Source organism: Macrobrachium rosenbergii, chromosome 12, assembly GCF_040412425.1.
Source record: "Macrobrachium rosenbergii isolate ZJJX-2024 chromosome 12, ASM4041242v1, whole genome shotgun sequence".
NCBI classification, from domain to species: domain Eukaryota; kingdom Metazoa; phylum Arthropoda; class Malacostraca; order Decapoda; family Palaemonidae; genus Macrobrachium; species Macrobrachium rosenbergii.
Genome location: NC_089752.1, coordinates 83,017,122 through 83,036,688, shown reverse-complemented (window position 1 = coordinate 83,036,688; position 19,567 = coordinate 83,017,122).

Below are 19,567 nucleotides of genomic sequence, written 5' to 3'. Positions count from 1 at the left end.
ACACACACACACATATATATATATATATATATATATATATATATATATATATATATATATATATATATACCATCGTAACTTTACGGTGGCTATATACACACTCAACACACACACACACACACACATATATATATATATATATATATATATATATATATATATATATATATATATATATATATATATATATATATATATATATATATAATTCTAATAGCCACAATGCCCTCTTAACTTCGCTAATTCTTCACGCTTTTTTGGATATGCTTGTAACTACGAAGCCGATAGATCCAAAGGGAAGAAATTGAAGAGCCTGTGACGGCCGGCCGCGGGAATCGAACCCGAGTTACCTTAATCACAAGGTCACGTTGCCAACCTGACCACGAGAAGGATAAAAACGATCGCCCACTTGGCTACGATGGTGAGGATGGGTCTATTCCAGCTCTAATAAATATATCTGAAAACGACAGGTATATATATGTACGAGAGGTAATAGACTTTTATCCTTCTTGTGGTCAGGTTGGCAACGTGACCTCCTTGTGATTAAGGTAACTCGGGTTCGATTCCATGCGGCCGGCCGTCACAGGCTCTTCAATTTCTTCCCTTTGGATCTATCGGCTTTCGTAGTTACAAGAATATCCAAAAAGCGTGAAGAATTAGCAAAGTTAAGAGAGCATTGTAATTAGAATTACATATGTGTCTGGTAAAAGTGACCAGTAGATTCTGCATATATAGGCTATATATATATATATATATATATATATATATATATATATATTCGAACCATAATTTGGGTTTTTATATGCGAGGAGGGCACATAGAATAAAGAGATAAACCGAATAAGCGCACGCAGAGAAATTACCGATAAAAGGACGGTGAATAGAGAAGGAACGAATAATGGAATCTATGTCGAGTGTATCTTACGTAGTGAAAAATCCCAGATGTGAAAGTGAACGGAGAAGATGAGATAAGCGAAACTATGAATGATCCCTTATGCGAGACCACCAACTTGGCCCATATCAATTAATTATGGTTGAGCATCTCTAGGGAAAGGGGATCTACAGTATGCACGGTGGTTTAATGAAAAACCCCAGATGCTAGCAGAGGGATCCCTCAGTGTTGACAACATATAGATTGAGGCGAATTCGTCATCTTAACACTAGACAAGACTGATGACAGTCTCACACCTCTAGTGACACGTGAGAATGCCAAGACTTAATCTGAAACAAGTTGACCCTTGAGTGCTTAGAATTAATGTGAGAGGAGAAGCTATGGACTAGGGTTCCTCCTCTAAGGGTCAGGCCTATCTGCTTGGCCAATCAGTACCAACAGTGCCAGACCTCTAAGGACGACCTATGGAAAGCCCTTGGCCAGTCCCCAAAAGAGTACCGAGACACAAACCTTCAAGGGTTGGAATTGAGACAGAAGGAGGTGTTTTCAAAAGGGAGCAATGCCCAGTTATCAACAGGGATTCTATAGAACACACCTCCAATGTCGAAATGGAACAACTAGGAGGAGGTGCTAAAACAGGGTCAGTGAACATAATCAAAAACACAGCAGCAGAGAGAGAGAGAGAGAGAGAGAGAGAGAGAGAGAGAGAGAGAGAGAGAGGGCACAACGTAAAAGAAGTGTGTGAGTGGTCTGTGGAGGTGACACTGCAAGCCTCAAGCGTTTGTGGACTTAGATAAAATTTCATGTGTGCCCAGAGACTAACAAGAGATATATCTTAAGTCTAAGGTTCAGACTTAAAAGTTACAAAGTGCCTTATTAAGATAAAGACTCGGGTGGAGGAAACATGTATTACAAGCTTAAAGTTAAGAATAAAAGTAATTAGGGAACATAATCTTCATTTTAAACCAAAACTTTAACACTTGTGAAACCGAAGATAGCTCACATCAAAGCACGAGAAGTTGAGTGCAACAAGCCAACTGCTCCTACGAAGACAAAGCCCATGTGAAACATAGAAGTTTTCCAATAAGTTTCCATTCCCGACAGCACAACACACACACACACACACACACACACACACACACACACATATATATATATAACTTCACACCACTAGCCACTTCATAGACCAGCAAAGAAGGCTCATCAGCACTGTGTTGAATGCTCCTTCCCACCCACACACACACACACTGGTTCATTAGTTTTCTCTTCTCCTGCCATGTAACACTTCAGAATGCAGCGGTCTTTTCACTAATGTACAATCCTCTATTCTTTCCACGTGACCAAACCATCGCAAATGACTCTGCTACAAATTTTCAAGAGCGCCAGCTTTTATATCACTTCTTTGTACCTCCACATTTCTTAGCAAATAGATATTGAAAAGAGGCTACTTAAAGAAAGCTATTTTTCCTTTAGATTATTTATCATTTTGTATTGCATACACATATAAATCAGATACAGTAAACTAAGGGTAACTGAACAGCCAAGATGGAATGGAATATAAAATTTAGGCCAAAAGGCCAAGTGCTGGGACCAAAAGGGTCATTCAGCACTGAAAGGGAAATTGAAAGTAAAAAAAGTTTTACAGGTGGAAGATGAGGAAAACCTCAAAGCAGTTGCACTATGAAACAGTTGTTAGGAGAGGCTGGAAAGTAAGATGGAAGAAAGAGAATATGAAGGGAGGCACACTCTAAGGAATGAAAGAGGAAGCAGCTTGGGGCCAAAGGGACGCTGCAAAGAACCTTAGGTAATGCCTACAGTGCACCACGTGAGGTGCACTGATAGCACTACTCCCTTGCTGAATGATTAAACAATTACAGTTTGTCTGTTTGAACTGGCAAACTCTACTGTTTTCTAGAGTCTGAATTCTTCTAAAATCACTGCCTTGCCCTTCTGCTGTGCTTTGGCCTCTTGTGCCACAGACATTTCACACATAAATAATTCATCCAAGTAGCTTCAACGCTGCTTCCTTTCACTCTCACAGTTCCTCGTTGGATGGCCAATGAAGAATTAGAGGAATTTATTTCTGGTGACAGAAATTCATTTCTCGGTATAATGTGGTTCGGATTCCACAATAAGCTGTAGGTCCCATTGCTAGGTAACCAATTGGTTCTTAGCCATGTTAAATAAGTCTAATCCTTCGGGCCAGCCCTAGGAGAGCTGTTAATCAGCTCAGTGGTCTGGTTAAACTAAGGTATACTTAACTTAACTTTGACTCTCACTTCCCTTCTGTGATGACCAGCTCACAATCCTTTTCAGTATTGACACCTTTGGTGGACTGGTCCAGCGAGAAATGGGAATTTGCTCACTTTTATTATTATTCAGAAGATGAAACCTATTCATGTGGAACATACCCACTGGAAACATTGACTTGAAATTCAAGCTTCCAAAGAATATTAAGGTGTTCATTAGGAAGAAGTAAGAGGAGGTAAAGGGAAATACAAAAGGAAGATATATTAAAATGCAAGGAGAATATTATTAGGGTAGTAATGCAATGCACCTTCGCTTGAACTTCTAAAGTTCCAATTGTACGATGTCCTCTGGGAAGCTGCCCTAAGTCCAACGGTGTGAGGAATAAAGGACCTCTGGAACTAAGAAGTTCGACAACGAGGCACACTTACTGCATATTGGTGCTGCTGCTGTTCAGCGAATCTGGTTGGTCTCTCTCGGCAAGTAAAGGGATCGGGAATCAACTGTGAATGTGAAAATACAACTTATGAAAAAGACAAGAGACTATCTGTGATGGTATAAGTCATAACTGCTACTATTAAGAAACAGAAACCTACCACCACCAACTACTCTATCCAAAAGAGATAAATCTATGGCAGAAGCAGACTTCCAATCGGAGAACATTATTCTAGTAAAGGAAGCACAAATGACCTAAAACAGGTTGCATTGATTTTTATCACTGTTATAAATATATAAGGCCTTACCAACATCTAACTTTCGTGCAGCATTTGCTGAAACTTTCATTAGATGTTTCTCAAGAGTTAGATGTGAGTCAAAAGTTACACCTAGAATAATAAAGCATCGGACTCATTCAGCAAAGTTCCATCCACCTGAAGGGGATGACAGGGTGGGAAATCTGTACGAGATCTGCTAATCAATAGCATTTTCGTTTTACTGGAGTTCAGCCTCATACCCCACTGACTACACCACTCACTGATCTGGTCCATGTCCCGATTGAGGCTGAGGGCCACTTCATTTCTCATAAATGGAGACTTCATTACACCCCCAAAGTGTTGCATCATCGGCATACTGAACAATCTTGTTTTCCAGGACAACAACCATATCACTTGTATACACTAAAAATAGCAGTGGAACAAGAACACTACCCTGTGAAACTCCAGACAAAATAGGTCTTGGTTGACTAAAGATCCTGTCCACAGCAACTCGCCACTGCCTACCTGTAAGAAAATCATGAGGTAATCATAAACCATATCCACCCACTCCGAGATTCTGAAGTTTATAAATAAGTGTCTTGTGATTTACTAAATCGAAAGCAGCACTAAAACCTATCTGAATTACTCTGCACTCAAACCCTTATCAAGTTTCCCTTGCAAATGGCATGTCAAGTCTAAATTAAGGAGGCCAGACCCTTTCTGTGATGGAGGGACTGTTTCATCAGATTTCCTCAGTTCTTGGTTTGAGGAAGTGTTTTTGAAGTTTCAAGGATTTAAACTTTGAATGTGATTATTTACAGATGTTACAATAATTTTGTTTTATGATGCCTAGATGATGTTAGACATCATACTCAACTACTGACCTGACAAACTTCAGTTAGGTTTCTCTTAGTAACTATTTGATTTTTCCTTCTTCTATCTAAATAAAATTTACGATGAAGACCCCAAAATGACTTGGATTTTGGAAAATTCAGATCTTGAAATTTAGGAGGCCAGAATTGGACAGCACGTGTCTCCATCCATAAAACTTGAATGCCTGATGTGGCTTAGTAAGTGGTAAAATTCTGTCAAATCTTGCCTTTTGAAGGGCAGCAGTTTAGTTCCTCCCTGTGTAGGGGCCTTCAGATGGAAGGAACCGTCTTGAATAGATTCAAGTTTTTCATATCATGAATCACAAAATTCAACTGCTGGTGTTCTGTTGATTTTCTCTTTGGAGTTTCCCATCAAATAAAAATGGGAGAAATGGAAAGAGCACCAAAACTTTCTAAGTAACAAAAAACATCATAGGTAAATTGAATCTAGGCATACTCCAACTTTGACCCATTTTGATTCTCTGCTTGGAAACAAGAGGTGATCAAGGTTCTATTTCCAAAATGTGAACATCATACATTATCACAAAGATTTGGAAACTTCCTGTTAAAGATATATTTGATAACTGAAATGATTTTAGATACACGAAAACAAAGCAAGGTTAGTCAAAGCAACCACTAAAATTAGTCTGAGAGCCATCATGCAATACAGCCAGCCCATAGATAGCTCAAAAGATTAAGTAACAAAGCATGACAATATAAAATGTGTTCCGGGAACTGTCATATTTCCTGATAAAGAAGATAAACCAACTGCAAAATTATTTTTTGAGCTTAAAAAGATACACTAGTGTGCAAGACTGTGAAATCTATAATATTCTAAGCAGGAAAAATAAAGAAACTCTTTGAAAGTAGCAAAGTTTGAAGGACAGCGCCTTCCATTAAAAATTGAAACTTTGGGTCCAAATTGAGATGAAAGACCATAAATTACCAGACCCTTACAATGCAAAAATTTTGGTAAATATAAACACCACAAAAATGCCATAGAAACTTCAGATATGTCGATCAAATGATCACACAACGAAGTGGAACTGTGGAGAACCAACTGGCATAACTGTGGTCACCATGCAAGGTCTTGTAAGGACGGGATTGAGTGACATACTGGCTGGGTGTTGACTGGTTTATTGGTGGTTCCTTACTGAATGAATGTACAGAATCTTTGAAGATGTTATTGGCATGTGCGAGCGTTAAAGTAGCATCTACTCACAGACAGGGGAAAACAGAGGCAATGATTCGGGCATCTGTGTTTTTCAGCAGACAAACAGATGGCAATATTGAGAGACATGATAAATGTACAGTGATGAAACATATATCAATGGAAAGGCCAGGAAATTCTACATGCGGCCAATTGCATGAGATTCGAGACAGATTAATGAAGACAATGCAGTAGCATAATATATGTGAAATAGCGAGACGTTTGGCGTCTTCACAAACAGAAACATGCATACAGTTTGATACAGAAGATTCGGTGGAACATTATGGGTACATGATTAGAATGCTTGCATGGCAATGCAAGTAGTGGTGATTGTACATAATCAAGACAACAATGGTTAGGGAGAAACAGATGGAAATATTGTATGGTAGAAGTTTCGTTCCTTCAGAGAAAGAAAACGAGATGCTCTTGTTTTGTCTTGTCCCCTCTGATGGATGACGAACACACAAACACATACGTGTGCTTGGAAGAGATGGCATCGGGGCGACAGGCTCTTACAATACTCCTCCCCCAACAAGCAAGGCATCGATGCGGAAATCGTCTTGCTGACAATTGTAATTGGCTCGAAGGGCTTGGGCTAGGGGCGGGTAGGAGGCTGAAGGGCGGCGCCGGCCGGCAGGAACTCGAGGAGGACGGTGGCAGGTTGAAGGGTGACTTCGGATGATCCTTTGGTAGCCAGCTGGAGGGGGACGGCTGAAGGATGACGGCAACTGATCCTTCAGTAGCCGGCTCAAGGGCTGAAGGATGATGGCGGCTGATCCTTCGGTAGCCAGCTCGAAGGGGGCGGCAGCATGCTGAAGGGTGACGTCGGCTGGTCCTTCGTTGGTCAGCTCGTCCGGTACGAGTGCGGGGGAGGCTTCAGGTTTCCTGGAGGAGGCGTCCAGGGCTCCGGTGGTGGGGTGGGTCATCTCAGAGGGTCGGACATCTACTAAGAGCTCGGGGACGGCGGGAAGTGGCGAGGTGGCGAAGGGTCTATTGGCACGTGGGTCATCATCTCAGGTTGGGCGGGTTCTTCATGTCACTCCGGGGTCACCAGTTCCTTACTGAATGAATGTGCAGAATCTTCGAAGATGTTATTGGCATGTGCGAGCCGTAAAGTAGCATCTACACACAGACAGGGCAAAACAGAGGCAATGATTCGGGCATCTGTGTTTGTCGGCAGACAAACAGATGGCGATATTGAGAGATAATAAATGTACAGTGATGAAACATATATCAATGGAAAGGCCAGGAAATTCTACATTTGGCCAATTGCATGAGATTAGAGATAGAATAATGAATACAATGCAGTAGCATAATATATATTTCAGAAAATATGGTCGCTTTAATATTATGGTGTTATATAGTGTGATGAAAGAGCTGTGAGATGGAACTGGGGCAACCCGTCACTTGCAGAATCGTTGCATTCAGCAAATACTTGTTACATCCGCAGTTAATTTGATGAACACGCAATATTACTGAGTCATATGACCGAGTTGGTATGTCGTACATGAGTTCGTAATGCGTTAGAAATCTAGGTTTTGTGTCTAATTCTGCCCAAAATTAGTTCGATCGTTCATTAGCGGAGCTAGAGCGAGATCGTGAAGACATTATCTTTGAGTGTTGCAAGCTCTTAGAATTGGCAGAATAAGGTACAGTTCAGACTCTTCGTTTTTCTGTGTGAAGTGTGGACTTATGTTTTTTACCATGTTTCAAGACATTTTTGAACTTGTGTGGGAAGTGGATGTAGCATTTTACCATTTCAATATTCTATTTTATTGTGTTCTGTTTGTCCAGTATATGCTCATGCATTTTAGACTTTTCATTATTATGTTTTGCACTTGCATATTTTTGGGAGTATTATTTGTGTTTACTTCTTTCGACAGATGTCGGTGGTGGTGGTGGTGGTGTGATGGGAATATAGTGAGAGAACATGACGTTATCATGTTGGTGTGATCATAGAGAAAGACAGATGCAAAACCTTTGCAATGTCTATAATTTTTATGTGGGAGACTTTGAGACTAGACCTTACAAAGTCTATAATGGAATATGTGAGAATTTTTGAATTTACAGGCTATTAGCCATAATCAGATTTTTAGTTGGACTGAGACTAAATCTTGAGTTAGATGTTTTCTTACTTGACAATTGCATTTATGATGCATTTTAATCTTTGCCTTGTTTATTCATTACTTGTTGGGTTGCTTTAAATAATAAATCTATTTTTGTAGGAAAGATTATATTATTTCCTTAGATGACCCATTTCATTTCTTTAATGTGGAATGCGAGACTCTTAAAGCGAGTGAGAGAGAGAGAGAGAGAGAGAGAGAGAGAGAGAGAGAGAGAGAGGAAGTACGTTTGAAATGAAACAGCCAAAGACTCGCTGTTGAAAAAGAAAGGGGAGAACAGGGTCGGAATCCCATTGCCTTCCGAAGTCAGACCAAATCGGTAATGTTACGTAATATTCCTACTTGGAATATTTTTATCTGTTTCCAAGGGTGGTAACAGATAAATATGGTGGCAGCGAGAAAGTAAAAATAATAGCAGCGGGAAAGTTAGATGGTTTAAAATAGGATAGCAGTGGTAGAAGTTTAATTTAGGGCAGGGTGAAGCTTTAATTCGATTTTTTTTAAAATAGACTAATTGGTAACGTTGATGCCGAAGGCACAGACTGGCCCCGGACAGAAATGAGAAACCAGTCTTAGAAGAGCGAGTGTGATAAGCGTGTCGAGATTACGTGTTTAACGCGGTGATCTTTTTTTTGTTCCTATTCGAGCATTCGGGAGTGGGGAATTGTGAAATAGATGTGGGTGAGATCTAGAGTAATTTTGGGTTAAGGAAATACCCAAATAAGTGTGATTAGTGGCGATTGTGAGTTAATTAAGCATGTGATGATTCTACAAAAATCATCGTCTTGTTTTCTTCAAGTTGGTGACGTCACAGGTTGCACAGAGCTCCGTTTTCTGTTGGCAGAGTGTTGAGTACCCAGTTTTCTGTTTTTCTTTTTAGGAGAGGGCTAACTTTCGCTTTTCTCTTGTTTTCTTTCGTTTCATTTTATGTTGTTAAGATCGGGTCGTCGAATATTTCGCAAAATGGAAGACTCAGACGCAGGGACGTCACAGTCAATTGTGAGTCACAGGCTCACGAACTTTAATGCAGGCATTACAAATTTTAAGGGCCTAGTTGATGGGAAATTAACTCAGAATGTAGAGACATTTATTGAATCAGTAGATAATTATCTGAATTCTAGGAAGATTACGGGTGGCGCTGATGCTTTGAGAGAAGCAAAGGCTTTCTTGGATCTAGACAAAGGAGACATTGGAGAACGAGCACGAGGCTTCGGGTTCAGAAAGTGTAAAACTTGGAAAGAACTTCAGGAATTCTTACGGGCGTCGTATGTTGCGATTGACCGCGAATGTGTCGTTCGGAATTTACGAACGCTTATCAGAACTAAGAAAGGTAATGATTCATTAATAGTGCACAGTGCTCGTTTATTTGATGCAGTAGGTGAGTTAAAGAAATCTATGATAAATTCTCCATGGGTAAATGGAAATAATATCTCCTTAGATAATTTTGAAAAACTGATACACTTTGCCTACCTTTTAACGTCACTCCCAGATATAATTACAGATAGTTTTGATAAAAGAATTGATCAGGACACAGATGAATCCTTTTTGTTTGCACAGATTAACAAAAATCTATCAAAATGCCCGACGTTGGACAGTAGTTTTGTGAAGGGAGGTGCTAAAATTTCAGCAACAGTTTCAAAACCACAGAATAATGCAAATTCCTCAAATCTAGGAAATGATGCAGGAGTGAAATCATGTGCACGGGTGGAATCGAAGAAAACCTCAGAGAGATCAGTAATAACAATTCGTTGTTTTAATTGTGATAAAATAGGACATAGCAAGTCAAATTGCAGAGTGAGATATTGTTCAGCTTGCAAATCTTCAGACCATGGGTGGAGATTTTGCCCAGCCACAAAGAAGAGAGAATATTCAGGGAAAACACGTGGTAGTTTTAATAGATATGACAGAAGAATTTCACATGATGCAAGTTCTAGGTACACAAACGAACATCAGAATTTTCACAAGATAAGTTCGAAGACGGACACAGGATAATGAGCAATCAGGTCTTAGAATCACCAGAACCTAGGCCGATTGTGCGTGGATTTTCTAATGGCATTGAAATTTCTATCGTCATCGATTCTGGTAGCTCAGTTAACCTAATAGATGCTGATCGTTTTCACTGAAATTTCCAGAGTGTAAATTAGTCCCTACTAATGAGACAGTGTGTGACGTGCAAGCGAGAAAATTGAATATTTTAGGTTCGTCATCTCTTACGCTTTGTATTGGCGGAAAGACAACAGTAGAACCATTTTTGGTCATAGAAGGATTAGCCTTAGGTGAAATGGTTTTGCTAGGACACCCCCTTCTTGTATGCGACATAACATCAATATTCTTACTTAATTCAGGGGATTACAATAGGTGAGCCAGGTTGTTTTGTTCCATATATACACATGGAGAAAACTTGAGAAACCCAAGACGGTCTGAGACATGTGTAACACATTCATTAGAGAATGAAGATATTCCAAAAAAGTCTTTCAAAGGATTTTTGTTAGAAGATATTGAATTGCACCCGCGAGTTCCTACATTGATTAAAGTGTCGGTGAAAGAGAAAAAGTTTCCTTCTCAAGTATGCATTGTTGAGGGAACCGAGAAATTCAAAGACGTTGTGAGTACGGTGTCAGTAAATGAAGTTTCAGTCGCAGGCGTAACTACAGTAGAATTAGTAAGCTATCAAGACTCAGTGAAAAATATCACAAGGAGAAAGGTACAAATCCCATATATATTCCAGTGTATCGAATTCCTTTTAAGATCAGAGAAGAAGTAGAAAAGGAAGTTCAGAGATGGGAATCGGAAGGAATTATTAGGCAAAAGCTCTTCACCTTTAACTTTCCTTTACTAGCGGTTCCAAAGAAAGACGGTAGCATCAGAGTTTCGTGAGACTTTCGTAAATTGAACGAGAAGACATGCCCAGATAGATATCCTGTGGCTTGTTTGCCTGACTTGTTTGTTGAGATTGGTGGCAAGAATATATATTCGTCTATAGATCTTATGCAAGGATTTTTACAAGTTCCTCTTTTTTTAATAGTCGTAAATATACAGCATTTTCTATACCAAAGGGACATTACGAGTTTAATAGGATGCCTTTTGGATTACAAGGGTCCCCAGTAACATTTACTAGCCTGGTTAACACAGTACTTCACGGTTTATTAGGAAAGTCGGTGTTTGTGTACATGGATGACATTCTCATATGCACAGATACAATCGAAGAACATCTAAAGGTGTTAAAAGAAGTCCTCAAGCGATTAAAGTTCGCTGGATTAAAAGTCAAATTGGCTAAATGTTAAAGTTGAGATTTTTACAGATCATCAACCGTTGCTTGAGCTTTTTAATAAGCCAAATTTATCGCCCAAGAGAGCACATTGGTTTTTGACATTGAGAGATTTTGATGCAAGCCTCAAATACATTGAAGGTAAGCATAATGTAGTTGCAGATGCATTGAGCAGATATTTTCCAGTTGAGGATGAGGGAGTACAAACTGAATCCTGTGTGAGAGAAGAGAGCAAATATTTGGTGTCTAATGTCTTGGATACTAGTAGTTCTGAGATATCGTGTGTAGAGGACATACACGTTCCTACAGTGCATACTTTGGGGAGAAATAGTGAGTCGGCAGTCTCGGAAGAGATTGTGGTTCGTGATGTTGAGGGAAACGTTGTGTGTTATGTTACTGGTGAAAATATCACTTGGGACATAGGCTTGCTCGAACAAAAGCAAGATGAAGATAAATTATTATCAGATGCCAAGGCATTTCTCAAGGGAGTTTCACCGAAGAAAGGGTATAAGTTGCCTTTTTCTGGACTAGAGTTGGAGAATAATTTATTAGTTAGGAAAGTTAAGTATAACTTACGAAGTAGTCTAAGCATGGGTGAAATTACACAAATCATCGTGCCAGAGAGTCTAGTATCACAAGTTCTAGACATTGTACATTGTAGATTTGGTTCTCCTCATTTAGGTGTGGACAAGACGTATGAAAACATCAGGTCAAAGTTCTTTTGGAAAAAATATGTTTTCCGCAGTGGAGGCCTTTGTGAAGAGTTGTGCTGTTTGCAATGTGAATAAGCATCCAGCGACGAAAAACTCGTGTCGTTTGTTAATATCCCATACCACATAGGCCGTTTCAGAGAGTGCATATGGATATTCTAGGTAACTTAGAATCTGCTTATGGATATAGACATCTATTAGTAGTTGTTGACGAGTTAACTCGTTTTGTCGAGATTTTCCCACTGAAATACAAATCAGCTGAGGAAGTTGCTATAGCGTTCTTTAAGGGGATAATTTGTAGATATGGTGTTCCTGAATGTCTGATCACAGACAATGGTAGGGAATTTATTAATAAGACTTTAGACGGTCTTGCTAATTTACTGGGAATAAAGAAAGTATCTATAATCCCGTATAGACCAGAAGCGAACGGGTTATGTGAGAGGGGCGAATCGAAAATAATCGAAGCTTTACGCATGACAGTGGGGCGGTTCCGATACACAATGGGACAGATCTTTGGATGAAGTGCGATATAGTATCAATACTATGGTGAATGACACAATTAAGATATCTCCAGCAGAAGCTTTGTATGGGTACAAGTTGAAAGGACCTTTTGATTTGTTACCAGAGCGAGTTAAGGGCGATGTTACGGTTACTTCGTTGATAAATACAGCGAGAGAAAGATTTGCACGTATCAGTAAAGAACTTGAACTTAGTTAGCGCAATGGTAGAGAAAAGTAACGCGAAATCACGGGAGTAGCTTTTTCTATGGGTGATAGAGTGTTTGTTAAAGTGAATGTTCGGAATGATCCGAATTATAAATTAAGTCCAAAGTTCCATGGACCTTTTGAGATTGTAGAGATCAAAAAAGGGAATAGATTTGTAGTAAAAGATGTAAATACTGGTGTGACGAAATTAACTCATATTTCAAAGTTAAAGAAAGTTGGGATGTAATGGAACATTTGTATATAATTAGAGGGATAAATGGGTTGATATTTGTATATATTGTATATAGTATTTTTTTTTTTGTTTCTTTTTTTTGTTTCGTGTTCATTTTAGATGAAGTAGAGAATAGGAGAAGTAAAAGAGCAGCACCTTTAGTTCTTTTAGGTGTTGGCGTGATTGCTGCGATTGGAGCGATGTCCATTGGAAGTTTAGTCTAAGGACAGAAGTGCAAATGCAGATAAAAGCAATTATTGCTGCAGCAGATGGTCGTGTGTATGGTGATATATTACCTTTAGGATATTTAGAAAATGTTCTAAAGAATTCCGCTTATCTACATGGGGCGAAAGTATTGTTCACGGGAGGAGATTTGTATTTATATTATAATGTTTTGAGGGTGAGATTGTCTGATCGGGGATTAATAGTATACGTTCCTGTCAGTACAATGAAGCCTTTTCTTAGTTTTATTATTAGACCTTTTCCGAGTGCTTTAGGAGACTTAGTAGTGACATGGAATGGATTAGAGACCATGTTCATTTTGGGAGATCAATATCAAGGTTCGGGAGTTGATTATAAGACAGGTTGTACCTTGGTTAGGGAGAAGTATGTGTGACAGTAATGTTTTCCAATTGCGAGTTGTATCTGTGGGTGGTTGTGAATTATCATTAGTTCATAGACAGACTCCGACAGAATGTGACTTTATACGATTTCCACATGAATACCACATGATCACCACCAGAACTCTCACTGCCATTTATTGCAAAGAATGCCCTGTTACGACAATGTGCCGAGGTAACAAGTCGACGTCATTCAATCTTCAAGGATCCAAGCTGTTTGATGCCTCATGTCGAGTAGTGTCAACAGACTTTCTCATACTTAGCCGTGCCGTGTTCAACAGTTCCGACAAGATATTCATGCGTCATATGCATAATGATCATGATGTAGTTCCAGTACCTTCAACAGGGGTGCCGATAACTGTTCCACCGTTAGAAGAAGACAATGATCCGTTGTTGGTCAAGTATCAGCAATATTTTATGCCATCCATCTTGGTAGTTCTAGTGGCTATTTTACTGATAATTCTTGTTGTGGGAGTAGTCAAGCTTATTTGTGCTTGTAAGACTAAATGCAAGGGCTCTAAGAAAATGACCTCAGTGACTTTGCAAGTACGTCATGAGAGCAGTACTTAAAACTGCAGTTCAGTAAACATTGCTAATTGAGCATAGCTCTATTTGTTATGTATTATACATATGCTTTTGTTTTAGTTTGCCATTAGGAGAGCGAGACGCTCTTATGGGGTGGCCGAGCACTATTTCAGAAAATATGGTCGCTTTAATATTACGGTGTTATATAGTGTGATGAAAGAGCTGTGAGATGGAACTGGGGCAACCCATCACTTGCAGAATCATTGCATTCAGCAAATACTTCGTTACATCCGCAGTTAATTTGATGAACACGCAATATTGGCCGAGTCATATGACCAAGTTGGTATGTGCGTACATGAGTTCGTACGTTAGAAATCTAGGTTTTGTGTCTAATTCTGCCCAAAAATTAGTTCGATCGTTCATTAGCGGAGCTAGAGCGAGATCGTGAAGACATTATCTTTGAGTGTTGCAAGCTCTTAGAATTGGCAGAATAAGGTACAGTTCAGACTCTTCGTTTTTCTGTGTGAAGTGTGGACTTATGTTTTTTACCATGTTTCAAGACATTTTTGAACTTGTGTGGGAAGTGGATGTAGCATTTTACCATTTCAATATTCTATTTTATTGTGTTCTGTTTTTCCAGTATATGCTCATTCATTTTAGACTTTTCATTATTATGTTTTGCACTTGCATATTTTTGGGAGTATTATTTGTGTTTACTTCTTTTGACAGATGTCGGTGGTGGTGGTGGTGGTGGTGGTGGTGGTGTGATGAGAATATAGTGAGAGAACATGACGTTATCATGTTGGTGTGATCATAGAGAAAGACAGATGCAAAACATTTGCAATGTCTATAATTTTTATGTGGGAGACTTTGAGACTAGACCTTACAAAGTCTATAATGGAATATGTGAGAATTTTTGAATTTACAGGCTATTAGCCATAATCAGATTTTTAGTTGGACTGAGACTAAATCTTGAGTTAGATGTTTTCTTACTTGACAATTGCATTTATGATGCATTTTAATCTTTGCTTTGTTTATTCATTACTTGTTGGGTTACTTTAAATAATAAATCTATTTTTGTAGGAAAGATTGCGTTTCCTTAGATGACCCATTTCATTTCTTTAATGTGGAATGCGCGAGACGAAGCGAGTGCGAGAGAGAGAGAGAGAGAGAGAGAGAGAGAGAGAGAGAGAGGGAAGAACGCGTGAAATGAAACAGCCAAAGACTCGCTGTTGAAAAAGAAAGGGGAGAACAGGGTCGGAATCCCATTGCCTTCCGAAGTCAGACCAAATCGGTAATGTTACGTAATATTCCTACCCGGAATATTTTTATCTGTTTCCAAGGGAGGTAACATATATGTGAAATGGCGAGACGTTTGGCGTCTTTACAAACAGAAACATACATACAGTTTGATACAGAAGATTTGGTGGAACATTATGAGTACATGATTGGAATGCTTGCATGGCAATGCAAGTAGTGGTGATTGTACGTATATCAAGACAACAATGGTTAGGGAGAAACAGACGGAAATATTGTATGGTAGAAGTTTCGTTCCTTCAGAGAAAGAAAATGAGATGCCCTTGTTTTGTCTTGTCCCCTCTGATGGATGACAAACACATGAACACATGGGGCGATGGGCTCTTACAGTCTCAAGTATGCACACATACTGTATGCACAACATGGAATAAAAATGCTTCAAGACAGAGCTGGAATGTTTATAAGAGAAGCTAAAATTGAACTGAAAAAATGGGAGTTTAATGGGGATCCAGCCAATAAGCCTGTGTGCAAAGCCATAACCGAGATAGGTATTCAAAACAAAAATAACCATTAACATAATGTAGAACAAACAAACAATATCCAGCACAAAAGAATGTTAAAACAAAAAGAATATAGCATTAAAAACCCAAATATGATGTACTATCACAAATGGAAGTTGAGGAGTGATCAAAATATCAGATAAAAATGGAGCAACCAAACTAATGTTTCTGAGCTTCGAGATAATAAGAAAAGACCACCTGGAAGAACTGCCCCTCAAAACAAGAAACTAATCCATCTGCCAAAGGTACAAAAAGACAACAACCAATATCAAAGGAAAAGCAAACAAGATGAGTCTGCCAGCCTCACAAATAACGAACCACCCATTAGGTACCCCAACTCAAAATCAAGAACTACGAAATGAAATAGAAATCACAGATCAAAATGAATATGGAAAGTGAGACATCATCAACCCATCACCAGTACTTACCAGGGCAAAACTTCATAGGAAAACTGAAAGACACAAAAGCGCGATGACATGCTGAGGTAATACATGATCCCTGCAATGAAAACAAAACTATGACAAAAGACACCCTACAGTAATACCACAATAAGAATTTTCATTAAATATAGAAATAAAGAAACAACTGACACAAAATTTCAAGAAAAAGGATGCATGTGTATCAACCACTTGATAGAAATAAAATCATGAATGTTATAAATTACTAGACAAGTTGAAATGAAAGATCCAAACTCGAAAAATTAACAATCATTGACGGGTGATCATGGCAACATTGTGGGACGAGCTGCCCGCAGAGTAAGAGAGAAAAACAGTAGAAGAAGAGCACGAGAGAGAATAACAAACAAATGACTATGAGAGAGACGAGAGAAAGAAACTGTTGAGATGTAAACTCAAATTAATTATTTTACTTGAAGAGTATGTTTAAAGATATACTCATTTACTTTTGGGAATGGTGCTTTATATTGTTGATACATTTTATATTGAGGGCCCCTATTGTTATTGTTTCATGCGCGGCCATCTTGTGGCCAGTTTTGTAAACAGAGTTGAGAATAAAGGCGCTCACCGGGAAGACATGAGTTTAGGTTGATCCTCGCATTTCTACTTATATTTGCCAAAATGGTGGACGTAAAAGCAACAGGTTATGGGCCCAGGAGCCACCTGATGTACAATGGCGATGCAGATAAGTATGAGATGTGGGAAGAGAGGTTTAAAAGTCATCTAGTGAGACTAAAACTCGGCGATGTGATCGAGGCAGACAGCCCAGATACAGCGAAGAACAAGCAAGTTTATGCAGAGCTAGTACAATATTTGGATGAAACAAATTTCTCCCTCGTGATGCGTGATGCCAAGCATAATGGTAAGAAAGCCTTAGAAATGCTTCATAGTCATTATATTGGTACAAGTAAGCCTAGAATAATAAAATTGTATAAAGAATGAATTAATCTGAGGATGAAAGATGAAAGTTTAAGAGGTGTGAAAGAAATGAGCAGGATAAGGTTACTGCTGCTTTATTGAAGACACAGGCGGTTTATATAGCGGCGGACTGACGTCACGCCGAGGAATACAATGAGAACTAGGGTGACCTGAGGTCAATAACATTTGACAATAAATACAATGAACAAATACACTTTGAGTTGCACAAATGGACAATAACTAAGTTGAATACATTCTGATACATGAGAAAAAGAAACACATAACATACAAGTTGGTGACAGGTAAATATTTACATAAATCAATTTAAATGATTGGGTATGACTGGATCTGCGTGACCCGTTATCCTAGGAGCGGCGATCCTAGGAGAGGCAAAGAAAACGGGTCGCCACCACAGAAAACTCGCTTAGTGGGGACTTTACAAATACTCCCCCCACAAGATGTGGGTAACGTCTGATTAATCAGCGTATCTGCTGGGGTGCTGAAGGGTGCCGCGGCTACGTGAAGTGAGTGGGGGTTGTGCTGTGTGTGGGAGCGGCTGGCTGCGGGTGTGGGCGGATGTTTTCAGGGGCGGCTGCGTGTCCTCTTTCTGCGTTGACCCGGCTGCGGAGACGACTGCTCAGGCAGAGGGTGCGGTGCGGTGACGTCTGTGTCCTCCTCCAGGAGGGCTAGCTTGATGCGGTCGACCGACACCCAGTCGTCCTTTCCGTGAAGGGCGAACCAGAAAGCCTTGTCATTCCTTTCCAGCACGTGGAAGGGCCCCTTGTAGGGCCTGGTCAGTGGTGGGCGGACGGCGCCATCCCTGATGAAGACGTGAGTGGTGGAGGGCAAGCCGGGAGGCGTGAAGGCGACTGATCTGTCGGTGTATGTCTGCTTACAGGGGGCGAACTTGCCGACTACATCGCGAAGCCTCTGGACAGATGGGTCATGGCAGTCCTCTGTGACTAGTTCGCCTGGGACTACGAGAGGCTTGCCGTAGATTTTCTCAGCTGTGGACGGGTTGCCATTGGCTCTGGGGGCAGTTCTCAGCCCAAGGAGGACCCATGGCAGCTGGTATTTCCAATCCTTAGCGGTGCAGTGGGCCATGAGGGACGCCTTCAGGGACCTGTGGAAACGCTCGACCAAGCTGTTGGCTGCGGGGTTGTAGGTGGTGGTGGTGTGATGAGCTGTCCCCAGCAGACGTGCCAGGGTGGACCACAATTCAGATAGGAAGGCAGGGCCCATGTCGGTGGTTATGTGGTCCAGGACGTCGAACTGGCTGATCCAGCTGGAGAGGAGGGCCTCGGCGCACACACTGGTGGTGGCTTCCTAATGGGCTTAGCTTCAGGCCATCTGGTTGAGTGGTCGACAATCGTCAGGAGATATCTGGCCCCGCCTGATGGGGGAAGAGGCCCGACGATGTCAATGTGTATGTGACCGAACCGCCGCCCTGGTTGTGGAAACTCGCCTACTCCGGACTTCGTGTGACGACCAATTTTGCTGGTTTGGCACTGGAGGCTCTGTCTCGCCAGGTCCTCGCATCCTTCTGCATTCCGTGCCAGATGAACTTCTCTGTCAGCAGCTTGGCCGTCGTCCTGCCAGAGGGGTGGGAGAGCCCATGGATGATGTCGTATACCTGGCGGTGATGGGAGGCGGGCACCAGGGGGCAAGGCTGGCTGGTGCTGACGTCGCAAAGGAGATTTGGACCCCCGGGGCGAGGGACATAGCCCTCCACTTCAGGGACGTGATGGTGGTGCGGTAGGCTGGAGTCTCCGGGTCAGCGGCCTACTTCCGGGCAAGGTCCTTGTAGTTGATCCCAAGCTGCACCGTGTTGAGCTCAATTCTGGAGAGGGCGTCTGCTACAGGGTTCTTCTTGCCAGGGAGGTATTTGACTGAGTAGGTGAACTCTGTGATGGCCGCGAAGAGTCGTTACTGTCTGGAAGACCATGCATCCCCCTGCTTAGTGAAAGCGTTGACCAGTGGCTGGTGATCCGTGTAGATTGTGAAGGGCGTACCTTCCAGGAGGAACTTGAAGTGCTGGACTGCCCGGTATACTGCACAGAGTTCCCTGTTGAAGGTGCTGTAGTGGGCCTCCGTGGAGTTGAACTTTTTGCTGAAGAAGGCAATGGGCTGGGGGGTGCCGTCGACAATCTGCTCCAGGACGGCTCTGCATGCGACGCTGCTGGCGTCTGTCATCAGTTGGAGGGGAGCACTGGGGTCCTGGTGGGCCAAGGCAGTTGCCTCAGCGAGGGCGCCTTCATCAGGGAGAAGGCCTGCTGCTGGCTG